A 5850-nucleotide genomic window follows, 5' to 3' on the forward strand; every position below is an offset into this window, starting at 1 on the left:
AGCTCAATTACCGTAGTTTATTTCTATCAATGGAAAATGTTTCCACTCCCTCAGAAATGTCCAGAGGGACACTTTTATGAGATCAAATAGATGAGATTGTCCCTTTCATCCCCACTATGCAGAGAGTTCCCGTGTTATGCCAATATCCACTGAAATGACCAGTTACTTTCTATAGCTCTGGTTCTGAGTTGGAGTTGACTCTAACAGTAACTTTGGCTTCAATTTCTGCAACCATCCTGGAGGGCAATGCAATTCTGGATGAAATGAAATCTTTACAGAACTGGAACTCCTAGCATATGCTCAAGAGGTATAAATGACAAGTCAACAAGGCGATTATGGACAAAGATTTTGAAACATTAGAGGAATTACAGGCATCCTTTCTCTGCAGAAATGGAATGGTGTATTGTAGTGGCTACACAAACTGGGAAATACTATACAATCACTACAACATATTCCTCAGAATACCTCACTAGAGGCATGCTTGGCAGGAGACATACATCTTAATTAATGTTGTGTGAAAGAAGAAAGAGGGCATAATCTAGAGTCTGGATCTGTTTGTGTAGACACAAGATCTACATAAAGGTTATCTGAATGTATTTGAATAGATTCTCACAGGGAAAGAGCAGAAATGTAGTCTGGAAATAGTTGCAGTCTCTCCTGAAGAAGGTGAAATCCAGTTGCTCCTTAGAGGCAAGGAATTTGAAACTGTCACATTTATTTTGGGCATGTTGCCAGTAGGAGGGACCAGAACTTGGAGAAGGACATCATGCTTGGGAGGGTAGAGGGTCAGCCTAGGAGAGGAGAAGAGGGTCAGCCTGGGAGAGGAGAACCCTGGGTGAAATGGATTGACATAGTGACTGTGGCAATGGGGACAGGTGTGTCAAGAGATGGTGAGTTTGGCTCAGGACAGAGCAGGGTTCAAGAGCCATTCGTTACAGGGTCACTATGAGTCATAGTTGACTCAGCAGCACAGAACATTTATTATGGCAGATGTGAGACGCAAATATTTATCTGCTTCACACCACACACACTCATGAGCACGCACACACACAGATACACACACACACACACACACACACACACACACATTCTGGTGCAGTAGTCCACAGCGAGTTGCACTGCTGTCCCAAAGGTGCCTCTGACAGTTCGAATCCACCAATCCTCAGGAGAAAAATGTGCAATGTGTTCCTGTGTGATTTGTAACCTCCAAACCCTCACCAGAGGGTCAGCTAGGAGTTGGTTCTGACTCCACAGAAAGGATTGAGTTGAGAGAGCCCTTCAGCTTAATGTGTAAAGGGTCAGATAGCTAACCTTAAGATCAGCAGGTCAAATCTGCCCAGTACTGTGAGGAGCAATGGGGGCCAATCTCTTGCTGGAAAGACTTAGAGCCTCAGAAACCAGGTGGAGGTGGAGGGGCACGATGAGGCAGAACTGACTCGAGGACTTGGAAGGGGTTTTAGTGATCTGTCATGGAGTTGACTGTGATTCACAGTGACCCGTATGTATCAGAGGAGACGTGTGCTCCACAGGGATTGGCCATGGCGGAGCTTTCTTAAATAAGTCACCAGGCCTTTCTTCTGAGGTACCTCTCTGAGTGGGTTCAAACCTTCAACTTCCTGGGGAGCTCTGGTGGCCTAGTGGCAAGAAGCTGCACTGCAATCCCAGAGGTGCATGGTTCAAATCCACCAGATGCTCTGCCGAGGAAGGAGGGACAATCTCCTCCTGTACCAGTCAGATCTGATTTGACGGTACACGCAAAATAAATAATAAAATAAAAAAATAAAAAAAATTATTAAAAAAAAAACCTTCAACTTCCTGGCTTGCAGCTGAGCTCCTTAACGATTTACACCACCCAGAGACTCTCATTTAAATGGAATTCAAGTTCAAAATTCAGCCAGCATCATTATGACAAAATTGTTTCCAGCCTTAGACATACAGATGTCATTCTTTTACTCAGGAACCTGGTGACAATATGCAGGAATTTCACAACCTGCAACAGCAAGAGGGGAATTTCAGGCCCCAGCGAGATGCCCCAGGGTGGCCTTTGTCTTCCCCAGGATGGCTGCATCTACCAACTCCCACTCCTGAATGGTTCTGCTTTTCTTCAGTTTTCTGTGGACATTGATTTGTCCTGCTGAGCTGAGGTGACTGAGGCTACCTGATACAACTGTAGGTAAAGGTAATAGGTTCTGGTTGAAAACACCCTAATCTAGAGAATGTGCTGAGTGGAGATTTAGTGGAGAAATTATTTTGCCTACGCTAAAGAAGCTCAGGTAACCCAGTGCTAAGAATCTATCCTGCAATCCCAAAGGCATGAGGTTTGACTCCACCACTTGCTGCATGATAGAAGGACAGGCAGACTCCTCCCATGCAATTACTGCTCCTGAAAACCCATTAGAAGATCAACTGTGAGTTGGTTCTGACTCAGAAGCACACAACAACAACTCTAAGGGAGAGAGATGGATAACCCTCTCCCTAGCAATTGCCAGTGTTGGAAATAGGAGAAGATAAGCTATAAGCTGGCTTCAATTCCAAAGCAACGAGTAACGCAACAACAAGTAAGTTTCATACTTACAAGAAAGAAAGTGTTAGTGGCCTACTTATAAGGAGTTACACTGCCAATCCAGATGGACAATCTCCTCCCATACAATTTGTGGTTACTCTTCTATGTTGTCAGGTTGGAACTCATAGCTGACCCTCAGGCTGGTTTTCAGAGGCTGTAATTCACACCAGAGGAGATTGCCCCTCTTTGTGTACTCCCACAGAGCATCTGGTGGATTTGAACTGTCTACCTTTGAATTGGCAGTGCAGTACTTACCACTACGCCACCAGAGCCCTCATCTGATGTTAAGCCTCTGAAAACCAACTGCAGGCACAGCTATGAGGCTTTACTGACTCCACAGCCCATAACAACTTATAAGAAAGTCCCCGTCTGAGCCAGCTGATGGATACTGTGATAGCATCTAAACAACCATTAAACATACTCTTGTTGCCAACAGGCCAAGTTTTAATGTTGACTCATTTCTTTTCACTTCCATTGGCTTGTCTGACATGCATAGGTTTGCAAAAAGTCTTAACCATCACTTCTCAAAATCAAAAGCAAAAAACCAACATTCAAACATCCTATGAATCTCCAATCAAACATATCATCTTGTGATAAGGAAAAAGATACTACAAACTATGGAGGGAGGGAGGCAAGCTTTTGCAATGCATGGAGTTGAGAAATAATTCTATAAAGTGACAGTAGAAAAGTTGAAAAATTTAGGATCCATTAAGTTGCACTCAATAATCTGTGCTTATGAAAGTCCATAAATATACATTTTTCATTATGATTGTCCTGCACACAACTACCTTACAATTCTCATCTTTAGCCAAATTTCCAACATCATTAAAATCAATGGCACCATGTTAATGATCTAGGTTGGCATGGGCCTGGCGGCCAGCCATTCAGAGTCTAGGACAGATATAAAAAACAAAACTAAGCCCCAAAAGAGTGCTTTGAAATTCAAGATGAAGGGAACTTGGCTGACTCTCCAATTTAATTGATCTATCTTTTTGCAAAACTCTTGACATCTCTAAGCAAGCAATCCCACCATTCCCCTACTCAACTGTTTTATTTATTTAGTATTTTGTATATATAAAAGTTGTAGGATGAAAAAAACATATCTATTTTTCCTGGATCATGTTCCAGAATTAATACCCCTAGAAATTCAAGAGGACAAGATTATTTTTATCTTTATTCAATTAAAAAATAATAAAATCACAACATTTATATTCCCTTGTACTGGTTCCAAAATATATGAAAATCGATTCTAATTGTCCATTGGCCGCTAACCTAAAAGCAGTTGGTTTGAATCCACCATTTAACTCCTCAGGAGAAAAAATGAGCAACTTCTTCTCATCCAATTTACAGCTTTTGAAAACCCACTGGCGGGTCAGTCACGAGTCTGCTGCAATGCAACAGTAATGATGGGGTTTGGGGATTTTTTTTTTCTTTATAACAAAACTTGATTGTGCTAATGGGAAACCTATACTTGGATCAGAAGGCAGTCATCAGAACAAAGCAAGGAAACACTGCATGGTTCAAAGTTGAGAAGGGTGTGCATCAAGGATGTGTCCTATCTGCATATCTTTTAAATCTATATGTGGAACAGATTATCTGGGAGGCTGGGCTCTATGAGGAGAAGTGTGGCATTAGGATTGGAGGTAGACTCATCAACAATCTGTGTTATCCAGATGACATAATCCTGTGTGCTGAAACTGAGGAGGACCTGAAGTGCTTACTGCAGAAGGTCAAGGACTGCAGCTTTCAATATGAATTGATGCTCTATATCAAGAAAACAAAGATGCTCACCACTGGGCCCATTGGCAGCATCATGATTGATGATGAAGAGATTGAGATTGTTGACAGTGTCAGTTTGCTTGGCTCTGTAGTCAACACTCTTGGTACCAACAGCCAGGAAATTAAAAGATTAATTGCATTGGGAAAGTCTGCTGTCAGAGACCTCACCAAAGTATGAAGAGCAACGATGTCAGTCTGCAGACTAAGGTGCATCTGATACAGGCCATGGTCTTTTCAATTACTTGCTATGCATCAGAGAACTAAACAATGACTAGGGATGATAAATGGAGAGTTGATGCCTTTGAGCTGTGATGCTGGAGAAGAGTACTGAATATACCATGGACTGCTAGGAAAACAAACAGATTCGTCCTGGAAAGGATTAAACCCTCAAGCAGTTGACTGCAACACTGGGCATAAGCACAGTGCAGATTTTGAGGCTGATATATGATCTGGCAAACTTTTGCTCTTTTCTGTAGAGACAGTGTCTCTGAGTTGGAGCCAACTCAGTGGTACCTAACAACTACAATTGCCTTTACATGCTAAGCACCAAGTAATTGTTCTTAAAAAAATATTTGAGGGGATGTTGGTTACTAGGGAACACGTGGACTAGTAGAAAAATAAGTAAGACTGAGTTGGTAACATTTTTATTTTTAAGTCAGGTTCACACCCAGTGTTTCACACACTACCCACAATGACCTTGTGATAAAGTGTGGCCATCTTCATTTTATAGCTAGAGTGCTGAGCTATAGGAGTATGACTCCTCTGGCTTTGTGATGAAGGCATTCAGCTGCTAACTGAAAGGTCAGTGGTTCAAATCTACCAGTTGCTGCATGAAAGAAAGATGAGGCAGTCTGCTTCCAAGATTTGGAAACACTGCAAGGTAGTTCTTTTCTGTCCTGTAATGTTGCTGAGTCTGAATTGACTTGAGTTTGATTTGGGGTTTTGAGAAAGAGGAAAAGTGATCACCTTACCAAGGACCATAGTTTGTGAGTGGGACTTCTGGCACCCTATTGGAATCTTCAGAATTCAGCAAAAGAAAACTGGCCTAGCTCTGTCAGGGACGGGGATGACAGGCCTTTCCTCTGGGTGCACTGTGTCTGCTTCTTCGAGCACCTCCCAAATAAAGAATAGACCTTAATGGATTTCTGAAACAGCTAATAGAAGGAAAAGTAGGGAAGGCTCTCATCAAAATTGGATCTGTTCAAAGTGAAGTCTTGGCTTGTTGTGTTTTTGTTTTTAAAAAAGCAAAACCCTTAGAAACTATAGAAAGATTTTATGTCCCCCCACAAAATAGGTGGGAATCTCCAGATTTCTAAGACTTGACACAATAATTATGCATTCTTTTCTCCAATTATTGTTGTTATCGTCATATATCACGAAGTCAGAACTAACTCAAAGTTAACCCTTCAGAGGATTTTCAGAGTCAAGAAGACAAAGATTCTCACCACTGGACCAATTGGCAGCATCAGGATGGATGGTGAAGAGACTGAGATTGTACACAGCTTTAG

The sequence above is a fragment of the Elephantulus edwardii genome, unplaced genomic scaffold (assembly GCF_000299155.1).
Source record: "Elephantulus edwardii isolate Elephantulus edwardi_28Jun2011 unplaced genomic scaffold, EleEdw1.0 scaffold00054, whole genome shotgun sequence".
Classification (NCBI taxonomy): domain Eukaryota; kingdom Metazoa; phylum Chordata; class Mammalia; order Macroscelidea; family Macroscelididae; genus Elephantulus; species Elephantulus edwardii.